Source organism: Microcaecilia unicolor, chromosome 9 (assembly GCF_901765095.1).
Source record: "Microcaecilia unicolor chromosome 9, aMicUni1.1, whole genome shotgun sequence".
NCBI lineage: Eukaryota > Metazoa > Chordata > Amphibia > Gymnophiona > Siphonopidae > Microcaecilia > Microcaecilia unicolor.
Window position 1 is genome coordinate 149,208,528 of NC_044039.1, and position 18,311 is coordinate 149,226,838.

At 42.6% G+C, this 18,311-nt stretch overlaps 1 protein-coding gene across 2 annotated transcripts in view; it reads right to left on the reverse strand.

Moving 5' to 3' along the window:
* The window catches only part of BAHD1 (bromo adjacent homology domain containing 1), a 331,169-nt gene that overhangs the window by 158,448 nt on the left and 154,410 nt on the right, over positions 1 to 18,311 (reverse strand). The window contains exon 1 of one of the 2 annotated variants that reach the window (XM_030214274.1): positions 4,499 to 5,042. The exons of the other annotated variant lie outside the window; for it this stretch is intronic. The gene's annotated coding sequence lies outside the window, so the exon portion shown is untranslated. Of the gene's footprint in view, positions 1 to 4,498; positions 5,043 to 18,311 lie in introns of those variants that run through there. 2 annotated transcript variants of the gene reach the window in all.

Below are 18,311 nucleotides of genomic sequence, written 5' to 3' on the forward strand. Positions count from 1 at the left end.
ACATATTCAACAGCCAACAGCCTCCAAAAATGGTGAGATCCACATTGAGACAATTTCCCAGCTTTCACAGAAAAGGGTCTATTACTGCTATCCACTGTCAACTCATTTGCAAAGTAGTCTATATCCTTTATTCTAAAATATATATCCTCGTTCTTCCCCTCTTCCAGGATACTGTCCATATTTGCTAATAAAGAAAGGCTGAACTAAATCTCTTTAAAAATGAGTGGGATGACTTATCCTGTTATCAATAAGTGAATTTTCAGAAAGATATCCTGTTATATTGACTCCACTGACTATCACATGTTGAAGATGTGGAGAATTCCTCCAGGAGTTATCCATAAATTCTGTAATGCACAGGGCACATAATTTATCGGGGGGGGGGGGGGGGGGGGGGAGAGACAGAGACTGGATTCCTGGTTCCAAATCAGCACCTGCTGTAGCCTTTCTATATCATAGAGATTATCAATAGAAATCAAACAAAATAAAACATGGAAAAGAATATAAGATGATACCTTTTTTATTGGACATAACTTAATACATTTCTTGATTAGCTTTCTTAAGTTATGTCCAATAAAAAAAGGTATCATCTTATATTCTTTTCCATGTTTTATTTTGTTTGATTTCTATTGATAACCTTAAGAGTGGACTAACACGGCTACCACACTCCTCTGCTTATATCATACAGAGAAGTTCAGGAGGTCCTGTGCTGTTCTCATGAGACTTGAGAACAGTGCAGGATTTTGAGAACCACACGATGCAGGAAAACCATAAGATCTGCATTTAAACCAGTTACAGCTAGATCATCCAACAACTGAGTTCAAGGAGAGGAGGTTAAGGTACAGGGAGTTCAAGGGGCTAAGAAAAAATGGGAGAGAAAGCACTGGATAAGCAGAGCACATATGGAAGGGGAGATAAGCTGGAGGAGACAAGGAGTACGGGATGCATGAGGTGGGGGAAGAGCTGGGAAAACAGAGTAAGGGGATGCATAGAAGGAGAGATGAGGGGTAGCAGATGAGAGAGTGTTTAGGAGGAGATGAGCAGTACACAAAGGGTAAGGGGATGTGTGAATATAGAGGAGACTGACTTACTACTTTATGGTTAGGGCTTCTGAATTTCATGTATCTTCATTTAGCAAGCTGCAGAGCCCAAGAGGAACTGCGGGAACTTTTTTTTTTTTTTTTTTAAATTGCTGACATTTGTAGCAACAGCTATGAACAGAACTGTGTTGCTGCAAGAAAAAAAAAACTGCCTGCATCTCTGAGCTCCCCTTGGACTCAAAGGATGAAAAGCCAGAAGCCCCAGGTACGATGCACCATTACTCCCAGGAAAAATCTGCATCAAACTTTAAAAATTTTCATCTTTACGAAAGTAATTAAATTTCTAAACTAAAGAGTTCTATTCAGAGACAGTGGTAATACTGAATTATTTTGATAGAGTATGCCAAATTTTAAAATGTTATGTGCAGAATATTTTTTGTGCAGAATTCACCCAGGAGTAATATCTGCAACCAATATAACTGTGTAAAATTAACCAGAAAATAGCTGAATACCTCCCTGATCCAATTAACTTAGAACCTCGCCCCAGAACACCATTTCTCTTCCCACACTTAAGTGGATAAATTGAGGTTGGACACTGTATAGGATTAACCCTATGGTAGGCTCTAGGCAAAAACACATTAGGACCCACATCATATATAAATACATTTCAAAATTAACTTCCACTAACGGGGGGCCCTGCATGACCTAACTACAGAGAAAAACCAGAAGAAGAGGAAGCAGCAGGTAAGAAGCTACACTCACCAACTGACTGATTATTGTAATGTAGGTGCTTAATGTTTGTTCCTCATTCTGCCCCTTATTATTTTTAAGACTTATAAAAGGTACTATATCAAATAAAAATGAACAAGAACTCTTGCCAACTGGAAGACAATGTACAGGGGGGTGTGGAAAGGACAGACTACTATGGGTAGGAACGGTCTCTCCCCCCCCCCCCCCCCCATTATATATGCCATTGAATTAGCACATCAGAGAGGACCCCTCAAATATTAGGGCAATTACACCTTGTTTGCCTATGTCTTCAACTTGCCATGGCTGTACAATAAGTTGTCTATCAAGTCACCTGTTTTGTAGTAGGTGCTGGGGAGGCGGTACTGAAAGTCAGTGATTTGCATGGTTAACTCCTGAGATTACCTAGACAAGTTACTTCGAGTATTTATTTATTGCATTTGTAGCCCACATTTTTCCACCATATGGCAGGTTCAATGTGGTTTACATATTGCTAAAAAGGCCCCTCTCTCTCGTGTTCACGTAGCATAAAATAAGTTTTACTATATAAACTTAATCCCAAACCATATCCTTATTCTCATTAAAGGGATGTCAGATTACAATTGTAAACATTGAAGTTTCTAAATACAATGTGTTCATTAACTAGGCAAGTTACAACTCCACAAAAAAAATAAAAACAATTACTCAATCCACAGCATCATGGAACCCACACATCCATCACAGCACCACGCTCAGAGTGAGCCCCTCAGCCTTTGTCCCTTAGGGAGTAATCTGATACTGCAGCAGAAAGCATGTGGGGGGGGGGGGGGGGGGTGCTTAAGTGTCTCCCATCCAACATCAGCAAGAATGGGTCAGGGCTACATCTCTCTTAATTACATATTTAAATTTTAAAAAACTGCTGTTTCAGACCACATTTTTAAATGTACATAAAAGTCCAAACAGGTGTAATCCAAAACAACTAGGTGCATTTTACTTCAATCTGAAGACATACCATTCATAATCTAGGTTAATATAAAACTAATACTGGTGGCTTATGTATTTAACAATTTATGCCACATTTTTATCTATGTAAGATGTATAATAAACCATCTATAACTCATCAGGAAAAAAATCACAACACTTTAAATTGGATACAAATTTGGACATCAATAGGAAAACGCCTTGCCCAATGTGAACAGCACTAACATGGGGAAAGGCAATAACGGAAAAGTGTCAAATGAAAAAATCAATCCTAAGCGATCACAATCCTCAATCAGACTCAAGTAGATCAAGATATGCCTTAGGTTAAAATGTTTTCCCAGCACCGTCGTCAATGATGAGAAGCTCTTCAGAGCAGATAAAGCTTGCAAAGTTCACCTTGGTCTGAAATGCAAGCTTATCTTGCTGGAAGAGTTGCACAACTTCCCGCTTTAGAGATGCTTCGCAAATAGCTAAAAATCTAGTCTTAGCATTAACAAGGAAGTCTTAAAATATCCAACAGTAAAGCGTCGTATTTGGGCTCAAAAAGAACGGTCTAGCAAATGAGAATAAACGATATAAATACTTAAGGTAACAACCAAGTTTCCTACATAAACAAGGGGGGGGGGGGGTGAGGAGGCCGGCTTACATTTTCTGAGGAGTTTGCCAGTCTGACTTGGCATATTCTTAAATCAAGACTGGACATGCCCCCTGCTCCAAACCTTAGGAATCTCGCAAAGTTAACAAATTTATGATGGAAAAAGCATCTTAACTGACAAACAGCATCCGATCTCCTCTTTAATGACACCAAAATGCCTGGCATGCCGATCTTCTGCTCTTGTGTACGCCCATACAAAACGCAGTGTCTAACCAATGCAAGTGCGCATACAGCTATTTAACATCATCCAAAAAAGAAACGCTGCGTGACAGAGGTGAATGTAGGTTATGCTCATTCCTCAGCACTTTCACGACCTCAGATGATGCTTCACGGACCCCCGGAGTATTTCGCAAACCGAAAAAAAAAAAAAAAAGGAAAGTGTGGTTCCAGGCAGATCCTACACAAACCGGTATCATCAGGATGACTTCGGTACCACGCAACAACCCCCAAACGTGCCGAGCCATCTACTTTTACCTCGATCCCTCTTTTCTCACTAAAACGGCCTCCATTTTGTACTCGGGAGCGTTCGGGGTCAGCGAATGTGCCCCACAGACCGCGTGCGCCCGGCGGACAGGTGTCGCCACTCCCCCGCCCCGCAATGACACTTTCAACTCCCCCCCCCCCAGCCGATCGCGGGGAGAAAGGTGGTAGGTTGGGAGCCTTCGGCTCAGCTGAGCTGCGCTGCCTAGAGGGTCCCTCGCCCCCCACCACGAGGCTCCGTCCACGCATCTGTTTAAAAAAAAAAAAAAAATCTACTTTCCATGCCCCAGTTGCCGGCACAGTCAGAAATTTCCCTCCCCGCAGAGAGAAAAACCCGGCTTGGATTCCACCACAGCCGGACTCCACCAGCCAGCAACGGTCAGAGCTGTCAGAGAGCTCCGAGAGGCCGCCGGGGAGCCGCCCAGGAACACGGCCACCTTCACCAGACTGCAGCTCGCCCGGGCCCTTCCCGTGCCCAAACCAAACCGGCTAATGGAGCAACTCTTCGCCGCCCCCCTCCCTAGGCAATGGCAACCATCTCCCCAGCACAAAAACTACTCCCAGGCCCTTCACCCCCCGTTTCACCGGGTCCGTCCCACACAGCCGTACTTCACTTTACCTGAACAGAAAGAAGGAAGAAACTCCCAAGAGCAGGATGCGAGGAAGTGCTGTAGGTCAGAGGCTGTCAGTCCCCGAGGTGAAGAGTGGTGGTCGGGGCAGTTTAAGTCCTTGTCTCCCGCACAGAGAGGGATCGGGACAGGACGGAGGGATCTGTCAGCCCGGGGAGGCGAGCGAGAGAAGGGCGGTAGTGTGCTCCTCCTGCAGACGCAGTCATTTGACCCCCCCAGCGGCTTCAGTCCTCTCATCTCCCGAGGGAAAGTTGGAGCAGGAGAATCTCTGGAGAGGAGGCAGCGGGCGGAGGAATCACCCGAAACCAGCAGCCGAGGCGGAGCCCGATGAACTGACAGGATCCAGCGCTGTTCCCAGAGGCCCCGGCCCGGCGAGAGCCCGCCACCAAGCGCGCACGCGCCTGCAACTCCGTCCGCGGGCACGCGTCGGCTCTGTACCTGGTATCGCCGGCGCCAGGCGCTCAGTCTGATCCGGAAGTCCCCCGCCAAACCACAGCTGATGCTGCCGCTGGGATCCGCTACGCCGCTGCACGAACTCCCCCGAAAGCGACTCCCTGTCGCTCCTGCTCAGCGCGTAGCCAATGAGCGCGCTATTCATTACAGTCCGCTCGAGCCCTTCCACCAATGAGGGCGGCGACATTCGTTGTCATTTCTAACCAATCCCCTTCCAACTTTCCCCACCCCCTAAACGGGCACGTTGAACCCACACAGGCTGGTCCCAGCGCGCTCGGGTGGAAGCGGGTGGGAGGTCATCGCTCGCTCCCTCGCTGGATAAGGTGTTGAAAGTGGCCCTGCTCTCTATTCAGGGGTCCTAGTCCCACGCTTTCCCTTCCAGCCGGTGGTGGTTGCCCAGCTAGGTCACCAAAACCTGTAGACCAGCCTCCGGTCGGCATGCTCACACGCTCCTGCCTCAAAGAAACCGCATTTCCAGCCACGGTCGAGGTCTGCTCCTCTAGTCCCGACCAGTTACGCCAGGAAGGGACCCAATTATTCCAGCCCTGCTACTACCTCAAGCCCAGGGGCAGATACACAAGTTGAAGGTAAGGAAGTTGAGCCCCTGCTCCAAACACAAAAGCAGATATACTACATCCACTATACTCAACAACATTAGACCGGACGCTTAAGAAACATACAGTTAACGCGTTTTCATTTTCATAAAGAACTAATAAACACACCTGTCGCCGTCAGCAAATTTTAATTTCAAGAGGGCTGCTGCTAAGAAAACATTGTGATTTAATATGGACCCTATCTGCACACCTTCACTTAGCACAATCAAGCCTAGCTCTGAATAGGATAGTAACCCTCCCCCCCCCCCCCCCCCCCCCCCATTTTCCCAGTTCAACAGCCCGAGCCGAGAACCGTCTCTTCTCCCCACCCCAACAGAGAGGACGCCAGACTCCATGGATTAGGCACAAGCAAAAAAAAAATAGACCTTACCATAGTTTGTGTAACAACTGTAGATCCCAACTCACTGGGAATCTAACATTTTAAATTACTCTTTAGATTGTTACTGCCCAACAAGAACAGATTCTTTCGGGAACTCCTGTCAAACAATTAGCTGACACAGACGGACTCTTTCATATACTATTGGTATCAACTCCAGAAAGAACAGTCTGAACCTCGTTGTAGTAACAGTATTTAAAAAGATTGCAACCAACTGCTGGAAACCAAGAAGCAGATAGACACAGACAAACTGAAAGTTGTATTTCCTGGTCGTTGGTGGGTCCCTTTAAAAACTCTGAATTGCCTAGGCCGAAGTACATAAAAAGATCCCCAATTTTGATAGTTATCAAACTACCACCTATAAGGAAGAATAGAAGAAACGAAGAAGATTCATACTCGTAGTTACTTTTAAGCTATATTTGTTTAAGGCAAGTCATCACACAGGTACCTGGCTAGACTACTCCCAGCACACTTTTGCTTCAAGTCTTTGCCACGCAGTCCCTTCATTAACATTTTGCTGAGTGTTTAGAATACAGCCATCTCCATTTCCAATTTCATTTCAGCGCCTGCTTAGGCTTGCCGAAAGTTTATAACAGTGTTTGTACGGACTATATTCTACGCACCACATTCTGAAGAATAACCCCGGACCCAGATAGAAAAAAAAAATAAAAAACCGGTCACACTTGACAAACGTTTTCGTTTGTCCTTTGATTTGGAAAGACTATAAAATGAAACCAGCATTCCCACAGAGATCAGCGGATGGCCCTGCAACTCTTACATATTCTTTCAGAACAAAGATTCTACTGGCATGAACTACTGAAAATGAGAACTGGCAAGAAAATCGCACCTACATTTCTGCCTCCAAAATTTAACTTGGGATTTTCTGGTTTCAAATGCAAAAAACAAAAGTTTGGTGTAAGGTGACATCGAATTTCCCTTACGCAAAGATTAGATTTTTCTCTATGGCGGGGACCGTGACTGCCTAGTCTGCAGATTTGTAACTTCGGAGTCTAATCGGCTGTTAACCTAGCACAAAGTTTATTGTCTTCTGAACAAGAAAAAAGACCGATGTTGTGTCCTAATAGCATATCCCTTTTCAGTAGTTTTGCTATAAGGTCCAGTGGCTCTAACACGTGCTCAGCCCCAGTTCTATCCGGGAACTGCTGAGAGATGTGCAAGTCAGCGCCCTCCACCAAATACCACGAGATTTGGACTTAGGTTTTGATTTTGAACTTTTCTGAACGTTAAAATCAACAGCAGAAGGAATTGCTGGGGAGGGGTAAAAGGGAATAAGATGGGCTGGAAAGGGGCAAGATGAGTACAGGAAGCTGAAAGCTTTCAGCTACAACTGAGATTTGTCATCATTTGCTCACTTCTGATTTGAAGAATGTATTGCCTTAAATGTATTAAATTAGTCTAATAAAAAGGTATCTTTTTTTTGTTTTACCTCTATTTATTCGCTGCAACTGGGAAAAGTAGACTAGAAGCAGATAACTAAATGGAAAGCTTATGAAAACAAAGGAGGAGACAGAAGCAGAGTGAGAAAGTGTGCAAGACAATAAAAAGTGTGTGGAGATGGCAAGAAAAGAGAGAACGAGATGGGGCTAAGATAGCCTGAAAGAGTCAGAGCAAGGATGACTTTCCAAAAATACTAGGACTAGGGGGTATGCGATAAAGTTACAAAGTAGTACATGCTTCACTCAATGTGTAATTAAACTCTGGAATTTGTTGCCAGAGAATATGGTAAAGGCAGTTAGTTTAGCGGTGTTTAAAAAGGGTCTGGACAGCTTCCTAAAGGAAAAGTCCATTAAATTGACTTGGGAAAATCCACTGCTTATCTCTGAGATAAGCATCATAAAATGTATCAAGCTTTTCTGGGATCTTGCCAGGTATTTGTGACCTGGATTGGCTACTGTTGGAAACAGGATACTGGGCTTGATGGACCTTTGGTCTGTCCCAGTGTGGTAATACTTGTATGTACTTATAAGGTGCTTGGTGATGAAAGCAACTCACTGAGGATGAAATTTAGGGCTGAGGTAGTGCAATGAATGGGAGAGCTGGGAAGGTAAAGTATTGAGGCACAGAGAATTGGAGTGTGAGGGAGACGAGGGGTGAAATCCAGCTAGGTGTAGCGAGAAAAGAAAAAGGAAGAAAAGTTAAAGGGGAACTATAAATGTTCAAGACAAATGAATGTGGTGGGGAGGAATGAAAAAGACAGGATGAGAGAGAAGAAATGGAACACAGAAGACCCAGCTAAAGGAGTTAGTGTGAGACAAACTTAAGAAAACACAAAAAGAGGGACCAAATGGAACCAAAGTAGCAGAAGAGGCTTGTCCAACCTTCGTCCCACCAAGAGGTTTTGCCTGTCCCCCAGAAAAACTTGGGGTTCCTGCTTTCCCTGCTGCAACTTGGCTATCTGCAAGCTTGAGCTGTGTGCAGTGCTGAAGTTCAGATTGGTCTTATGGTTTCAAGTCTAGAGACTTGAAACTGTGGGAGAGCAACCCAAACTTTCGGCACCCCAGCAGCTCAAGCTTGCAGAAAGATGAGTCACCGGCAAGGGGTGGAGGAAGCAGGAATCCTGCTGAGCTTCTGCTGCTGGAGCCACATAAGGGGAAAGAGACTGGGTGAAGGTGGGGGGCGAGGGTAAATGAGAGAGAGACTTGATGAAGAGTGGATGGAGGACGTGAAAAACACTTGGAGCCAGATGCACTAAACTTAAGGAACCAGCAACATGAAAGAGAGAGAGACTTAGTGAGAAGGGAGTACATGAAAGAGAGAGAGAGACTGAGTGGTACGTGAGAGAAGAGAGAGAGACTGGGTGAAGACGGGGGGTATATATGAGAGAGGCTGGGAGGATACATCAGAGAGAGAGAGACGGTATGTGTATGAGATACTCAAACATATTTCGGCCCTCGGAATGTTAGAAAATATAAAATGTGGCACCCAATAGCAGGGCTGTGGAGTCAGAGTCGAAAGCAATTTTGGGTGGAGTTGGAGTCAAAATCAGTAAAAATGTGCCGACTCCAACTTCAAAATAAAAACTTACATTATATATGGTAAATTTATTATTTTATATTCATATCTTTTTTGTCCTAGATCTAAAGTACTGGAAAACGTAAGTTATATTTACCAGTAATTTAGATCTGATACAAAAAATAGGAGTCGAAGGTTTGGTGCACCAACTTCACAGCCTTGCCCAGTAGAAGAATAAATGGGGGGGGGGGGGGGGGGGGTAGAAAAATATTTTCAGTTTAGCGATTAAGAAAGGCCAGCCCTTAGAATGTGCATCTCCTCTATTTCGTACATTATTTACGACAAGAAGAAATGCATTTCAGTTTCTCTTGTATTCCCTGCAGCCAGGCTTCTAGGGGTTTCCAGTTCCCTTTTTTTTTTTTGTCTACAATTTCTGTTTATAATTTGAGGTCATTTACTCTGTATTTGTGAGCACTTTCAGTGCATGACCAAGGTGATACAGAGGCATAATTTCAAAGCACTTAGGGTTATGTTTACTAAGGCACGCTGTAGGCACGTTAGCGTTTTTAACGCATGCTAAACGCTAGTGCACCCATAGGAATGCATTAGCGCTAACATGCCTTAACTTTAAAGGTGCATTAAAAACGCTAACACAGCTTAGTAAACATACCCTTTAGACTTACAAAGTTCCACAGAAACCTATGAAACTTTGTAAGCTTTAAGTGCTTTGAAAATGAGCCCCATATTCTACTAATGCTGTGCGTCTCACAACACATCTCATTCAGCCCAGCCAGCAACTCAGAAATTACCTTCAGTTAATGCATTTATACATTTTGGACAAAATTCTATAAAAGGCAGCCCCCCCCCCCCCCCCCCCCCAGCACGTAGTGCTATTCTATAAACAGCACTTAAAAGTTAGGCACCATTTAAAGAATAGCACTTAGCTTCAGAAACTATAACCATTTACACCAATGAAACCTTGGTGTGGATCCCTTTTATTCTGAAACGCATACAAATTAAAGGAATGACCCTGATTTGCTTATGACCCTCCTGCATGTAAATTTTTATTTAATTCCAATTAGCATCAATAACTGCTTGTTAAAATATCATTATTAGCATTAATTGGCTCATTCAATTAAATTGCAAGCACAATATTTTAGCAGTATGCAAGCCTTAATTTTGTTTTTTTGCATTCCCAAAAATCTTTCAAGTTCTGTGTTTTCATTCACCAAATTCTATACGGTTCAGTCTTTCAAGTTAACATTTTCATTCACCAAATTCGATGTGGTTCAGCCCCATCATATATGAACAATCTTTCAAGTTAACATTTTCATTCACCAAATTCTATATGGTTCAACCCCATCATATATAAACAATCTCATTGAATTACCCCCATGTAACGCCGTATCATCATCCAGAGAATATCTCATACTACATTTCTGTATTTGTAAGAATCTGATCTATAAAACAATTCACACTGCCAATTTCTCATATCAAGGCACCAACATTTAGAACACTTTACCTGACAATTAAGTGCACACATGATTACCTGTCTTTCAGAAATCTGCTCAAAATTCATTTGTTGAATTCAGCCTTTCAGAAAATAAAGAATTCCATTTGAACAGAATCCACTCCTACAATGTATTATACTCCTTTCCTCCTTAATCCTGTCTAGCCCTGATTAACTGAGCCCATACCCATTCATCTTCAATTATTTAATAAACTAAATTATAAAGTATAATCTCTCCAGGTAATTTCCTTCTATATCCACCTACCCTTAAGAAAAGTTGCATCCCAGGTTAATCACCCACATATATCTGCTTTTATGAAGTCATTGTTACAGCATTTTATATTGTACTTTTATAATCTGTTTATGTATTCTTAACATATATCATTCATTTAATTGTTTGTCATGTAAGCTACACTGAACCCAGTGGTGTACCAAGGGCGGGGCGGTGGGGGCGGTCTGCCCCAGATGCACGCTGCAAGCGGATGCAAGGAGCAGCTGCGTGGCTGTCAGCGCCACCGGTTCCCTGCTCCCTCTGATGTTACTTCCTGTTCTAGGGTAGGGAACCAGCGGAGCCAACAGCCACACTACTGCTCCCTACTACTACTATTTAGCATTTCTATAGCGCTACAGAGCGTACGCAGCGCTGCACAAACATAGAAGAAAGACACCCCCAGGAGGTATGATCGATGCGCTTGGGGGTGGGGAGTGATGCACCAGGGGGGCTGTCGTGATTCATGGGGGGGGGGCGGCAGCCAACCTAGGAACACCACTGATTGAACCTGAGTCACTCTCAGGCTAATGTGGGATAAAAATGTCATAAATAAATAAACATCCATCAGAGATGATGCATTCATCAGACACTGACAATTTCTAAATTGTATTTGGGCCAATATTCATGCATTCAAATTTATGTCTTGCCTATCATATTTTTCTTTTCTTTTTTTTTTTTAATGAAATTTCTAAATACAATCAAGAAGCATAGAAGGAAAAAAGATGCACGGGGCAAATAATAACCAAGTATGACTTTAATTATAATGGAAAATAAATCCCAAAAGTCGACCAATGAGAGGAGCTGAACAGTAAAAATAAGAAAATTACAGTAAATCAACTGGGATGAACAAGGGTCTGATTTTCCTTTTCCCTCCGCCCACCCCCCCCAAGACAACCAGGAGTTGAGAATAGGATAATTTGAATCTGACATATGAAGAGTCCTCTTTTTAGCTTTCAAGAAACTTGCTGACCTAGCGCAACCGCTGGCAGTAGTTCAACCTGGAGCGCATGCCATTTCCGGTGCTACGGAAAATGATTCCGTAACTTCTATGCAGTGTCAGCCCACTGGTAATCACTGCCCGATTATCGCAGAAGCCCTTACCACCACCTAAATGGGTGGCGGTAAGTGCTCTCCCCCCCCCCCCCCCCCCCCCCCCCCCCGCATGGTCACACGGTAAGAATAATCTTAACTGCAAGGCCATGTCTTTTTTTTAGGGGCTTTTTACCTGCTTCGGTAAAAAGGGCCCTTGTGCAAGGCAAAAACAGCCCCTGCTGCTACTGCAGAACCCTTTTTACCACAGCTTGGTAAAAGGCGACCTAAAATCTAGACCAGTGGTTCTCAACCCAGAACTGGGACACCTATAGCCAGTCAGGTTTTCAGGACAGCCCTAAAGAAAAATGTATGAGAGATTTCTGTACAATAGAGGTAGTGCATGCAAATGTATCTCCCACATATTCACTGTACATATCTTGAAATCCTGACTGGTTATGTGTTTCCTGATAGATGGCTAAGAGCCCCTGATCAAGACTGATCTTTAAAATTACACAATTCCGTGGAAATCTCAAGAGAAAGCCCAAACTGAGGGTCAATGCCCTTGGTCTCCTAAACAAAAACTGTCTTCTAATCTCTAAAGCAACTGGTGAGAAATCTGGAAAAACATTAACCCTATGACTGTGGAATAAAAACATGAACGATTTAAAAAATTAAGAAAAAATCTCTCAGATGAGCAAAGCAAAGCTGCCACTACCTATCGTATTTCTAAGCAAGTTACATAAAAATGTGCATAAAATTGAGCATCTACAGTTAACATAGACAAAACAACTGAATTACTTAAAATCCAGATATATATAATAATTTAAAAGCTGCATATAATAATACATTTCTTTTCTTGAAACAACACACACAAACGTTTAAAGTGAATGTGATACTGAATCAGCAGCCAATGTAATTTTTGGAGCATAAAGTATAATCATTATTTACATACATCAAAGATTAAGTGGGCTGCACCATTCTGTACAATCTGCAAAATGTGGATCCACACACAGGTACACTTAAATATAGACTATTACAATACAATAGCCAAAAAGGTTAAAATTTAAGAGAGTGCACCACAATTCTGAAATTCTCAGGTTCTAAAAACAATTTCAGCTACCAAACTGCGGTAGAAAGTGGTCTTCGAGCAAGCTTATGCGGGTCATTCCTGCACGCTAACGCCACTTTTAGTGCAGGGGTAAAAATAACCGATTTTCCCATTTCCTCTATTAATGGCCATGGGCTAATTTTGCCATTAGCGCATAAGCCCCCTACCACCACCCATTATGTAGGTGGTAAGGGCTCACGCACTTATCAGCCCGCAGCAATGTAACTGCACTAACCGATTAGCACGGAACAGGCCCACTCTCTGCCCCAGCGCTAAAATTACTACAGGACGCCTGAGCAAGCCCTTTTCTGCTGCAGCAAGCACGCATTAGTACTTACCACAGCTTAGTAAAAGGACCCCTTAATCTGAATAGAGCAACATGTATAGTTCTCTGAACTTGAGCGTACATGAAAAGATTGGAATTGATTAAAATTTCCCAAGTATTTTATCTCGGAATGTAGATGTAGTTCACTACCTTCAATTATGATATACATAAGCCAAAACTGATCTGTTGCCAAGTATAACCATAGCTTCGGTTTCCCAAAATTTATAGTCAAATTAGTACAAAACCATTCATTCATTTCTGGTTTCGCCCAAATTAGTTCACACTTCACTTTCGAAGAGAACATTAAGATCCATGGCATCACTGTATCAGGAACTTTGTCATCAGACTCACAGGTGAATTTACTCATTAAGAAATCATTTTTGCTGATGAGAAAACTTAGAATATGCAATTGCTTTGATACCCATACATTTAGACTGGTTGTTCAAAGCCTACTTCTATCTGTTCTGGATTATAGTAACGCCATTTATGCAGGCTGTCAAAAAGGCCTTCTAAGGAAGATTCAGACTATCCAAAATACGGCTGTGTGCTTAATTTTTTCTGCTCTTAAATACAATAGTGTTTCTCCTTTGTAGCGGGAACTCCACAGGTTACCAGTGGAGGCTTGAATTCCATTTAAGATTTGCACAGTAGTTCATAAGATCCTTTATGGATTAACTCCGGAATATTTGCTTGGTTGGGTTCAAATGGTCAACAAAGACAGAGGCCTTTGAGACAACTTACTACGTCATTATCCCAGTCCTAGTAAGTTGAAAAATAAGACCATTTACTCTGCTAGCCTTATGTATCGGGTCTCTTTGTTATGGAATTCCCTTCCTACACAATTGAGAAAAATTCAGTTTCTCTGATTTTAGGAAAGCTTTGAAAACTTTTCTTTTTAAGAGGTTTTATCAGAATGTGTTAAACTTTCTTTATATTTGCACTAACTGAATGGTTGTTAACTCTGAGTCTGCCTGCTTGCTTCTTGTTTTGATCTGCACTGAACTTTATGGGTAGATGCGGAATATAGTAGACATAATAGACATAGTAAATGACGACAGATAAAAGACCTGTACGGTCCATCCAGTCTGCCCAACAAGGTAAACTCATTATACATGGTATGCAATACTTTATATGTATACCCAAGTTAGATTTGTCCTTGCCATTTTCAGGGCACAGAAGTCTGCCCAGCACTGTTCTTGTACTAAAATTTCTGAAGCTAACGTCGAAGCCCCTTAAAATTTACACTCCAGCCCATCCATATCTATTCAGCCATGATCAGGGCGTAGATCGAAGAAGTCTGCCCAGCACTGGTTTTGCTTCCCAATTACCGGTATTGCCACCCAATCTCTGCTAAGATTCCTTTGTGTATAAGAAGTAAAGTAAAATTAATCTGGCAGAAGAAAATCCATTTTCATGAAACCAATAATTAAATATCATAGGCATATATTCTAGAACCAGTTATTCATGAAGCAATTTACACAATGGGGTAAGCCAAAAGGGCCAATCCATGGAGAACCCAAATGGGGTGCTTCAAACCAAACTACATCATCAAATCACACCTGCTTCTATTTTTCAAATGTGATTGAAACCATGTTAAAACCATTTTTCCAATACCAATCAATGCTAACAGGGATATTAAAAAGTTTGTGAAACAGAAGCTGCTGATATATCAAAAGAAACAGGAATGATGATTTATGAGTCTCTAGACTTTAAAGTATAATCCATTAAAGAAACGGCCAGGGGTTCAGGGCTGGAAGCCAAGTAGTCGTGGATCTAAGATTTCTCTGTTAGAGAATGACATGGGGATGGGGGACAAACATCCCCATGTCATTCTCTACTTTGAAAGTTGATAATGAATTGAACAGTTATTTATGGTCAACTGATGCTGACAACTATGTTTTGACTTTTTGAAAAACAAGCATAAGTGCTGGCCACAATGGCGGATCCTACTACTTATCATTTCTATAGCGCTACTAGACGTACGCAGCGCTGTACACTTGAACATGAAGAGACAGTCCCTGCTCGACAGAGCTTACAATCTAATTAGGACAAACAGGACAAACAAGAGATAAGGGAATATTAAAGTGAGAATGATAAAATAAGGGTTCTGAACAAGTGAACAAGAGTTAGGAGTTAAAAGCAGCATAAAAAAGGTGGGCTTTTAGCTTAGATTTGAAGACGGCCAGAGATGGAGCTTGACGATCCTGTGCATTCCTGCTTAATAGCACATATTCTGAGAAGACATTTTCTTTTGCAGGAAGGACTGTGGAAAACAGAAGAGCTAGACTGAATCCTGAGTTTGCTGATGACTTAGTATTTATCCACAGATTAAAAAATCATAATGGTGCTTCGTAAGATATATTTCTCCCCCTGTAGGGCATACAGAGCAGGTTGTATTTTGTACCCCTAAACATTTTAACAGGGCTGGATTAGGGTTCCTTGGGGCAATAAAAGTCAGCTATTGTTGGGGTTGGAAGGGTGGTGTGTGTGTGTGGGGGGGGTTATCATAGTTACTCATTGTTATTGTTTTCTATTTTGTGATTTATAAACAAGTTACACATAATATTGTTCCTGTTTATACTTTAATAAAAAGATTTAAATATAAAATCATAATTGATGAAGGCCTCTGCAGATGAGGACAGAGCCCACGGGGATGGGGCAGGGGTGAAGACAGAGCCTACAGGGACAAACTTTGTCCCCGTGACATTCTCTATTCTCGGACTCTAAAAAAAAAAAAAATCTATTTGCATCCAGACTAATCGTTCAATTCATTTTCTAATTAATGTTATACTTGAAATTGGTTGATAATTTGAAAAATTAATTTAAGACATGGTGGGTTTTTTTTTTTTAATAAAGGGCAAACTGATGAACATTTTAGCATGGAAGACAAATTACCATTATTCAATGAAGTACCGTTTATTGTCTATTAGTCTGTTAATAGACTACCTATTGAGGCAATATACAAGGCAGTTTACAACTAATAGAACAGAGAAAGGAACATCATTAATTGATAGAATGGAAAACAAGTACAGGACAGATAGAAAATGGACCCAGGTCTCCCCGCAAGAGGTCATGAGACCAATCCCACAGCATGCCCACCAAATGCTTTTTCAAACAGACAGGATTTTAAACCTGATCTAAATTTTAGGTAGGAAGTTTCAGAGCAAGGGAGATACTGATAAAGCATTCCATAAGGTTTGAGAGATGTGGAGGGGCATAATCGAAAGGGACACCCAAGTTTTCCTGGGGACGTCCTCGGACGGCCCCGTGAAGGGGTGGGGAAACCTGTATTATCGAAACAAGATGGGCGTCCATCTTTCATTTCAATAATATGGTCGGAGACGCCCAAATCCTGAAATTTAGGTCGACCTTAGAGATGGTCATCCTTAGACTTGGTCATTTCTGATTTTCGCCGATAATGGAAACCGAGGACGCCCACCTGAGAAACTACCAAATCCAAGCCATTTGGTCGTGGGAGGAGCCAGCACTCATAGTGCACTGGTCCCCCTGACATGCCAGGACTTCAACCGAGCACCCTAGGGGGCACTGAAGTGGACTTCAGAAAAAGGTCCCACGTGCATAGCTCCCTTAACTTGTACGCTGAGCCCCCCAAAACCTACTACCCACAACTGTACACCAGTACCATAGCCCTTAGGGGTGAAGAGGGGCACCTAGATGTGGGTACAGTGGGTTTTGAAGGGCTCACATTTACCACCACAAGTGTAACAGGTGGTGGTGGGGGGGGGGGGATTGGCCTGGGTCCGCCTGCCTGAAGTGCACTGCACCCACTAAAACTGCTCCAGGGACCTGCATACTGCTGCGAGGGACCCGAGTATGATATTTGAGGCTGGCACAAAATATTTTTACAGTTGTTTTTTGAGGGTGGGAGGGGGTTAGTGACCACTGGGGGAGTAAGAGGAGGTCATCCCCGATTCCCTCCAGTGGTCATCTGGTCAATTCGGACACCTTCTTGAGGCTTGGTCGTAAGAAAAAAGGGCCAAGTAAAGTCGGCCAAGTGCTCGTCAGGGTTGCCCTTCTTTCTTCCATTATGGTCGAGGACGCCCATGTGTTAGGCACGCCCAAGTCCCGCCTTTGCCTCCAACACGCCCCCGGGAACTTTGGTCGTCCCCACGACGGAAAGCAGTTGGGGATGCCCAAAATCAACTTTCAATTATCCTGATTTGGGCGGCCCTGGGAGAAGGACGCCCATCTCCCAATTTGTGTCGAAAGATTGACGCCCTTCTCTTTCGAAAATAAGCCTGATAGAATGCCGATTGTCTGGTGGAACCGAAATGCTCTTGTTCCCAATGCATGTTGGATAGTTGCCCTGTTTCATTATTTTACTCAGTGCCTCAGGTAGTTCTTCAATGGCTTGTTTCAAGTGTTAGTAAACTAGTGCCCTCAGGTTCATTGCCTATTGATATGGGGCAGATTATTTTAACTCCAATACCTAAAAGTACTGGGTTGGATCTAACAGCCTCCTCCACTAGTTATCATCCTATTGCCAGTGTAACCCTGTTCATTAAATTGATTGAATCCTTTGTGTGTAAGCAGTTTTCTGCTTATTTAGATAAGTTTTCTTGTTTACATTGTATCTGATTTGGCTTCAGAACTGGTCACAGTACTGAAAGACTTTTGCTGGTTCTTACTTCACATGTAAAAGAGCAGGTATGTGTTGGTAAACAAACATTACTGTTGCAATTTTGCTGTAGCATTTGAGGCTGTTAACCATACACTTCTGCTCAAGCAGTTGACCGATGCTGGTATCTCAGGCAAGGTCCTCAAATGGTTTCAGGAGTTTCATTTTCTAAAGCTTGGTTTCCTGGCTGTGGGGTCCCTCAGGGGTTCCCCACTGTCTACAGTGTTTAAAATTTTTTATGGCTTCACTTGGAAAAAGTAAACTTCAGCTGGGGGAATTGCTTTTGTCATATGCTGATGATATTTTATTATTAATTCCTGTCTATTAATATGTCAGATATTTCTGTGTTCTTTCGGGGATTAAAAGAATTCAGAATTGGGCTCTTAGTAACAAATTAAAACTGAATCCTAATCAATCAAAATTACTTTGTTTTATTAGGATTTATTGGGGGTCCTTTTACTAAGGTGATTACCATGTAGTTACTGTGCGAGTCTTTATCCCT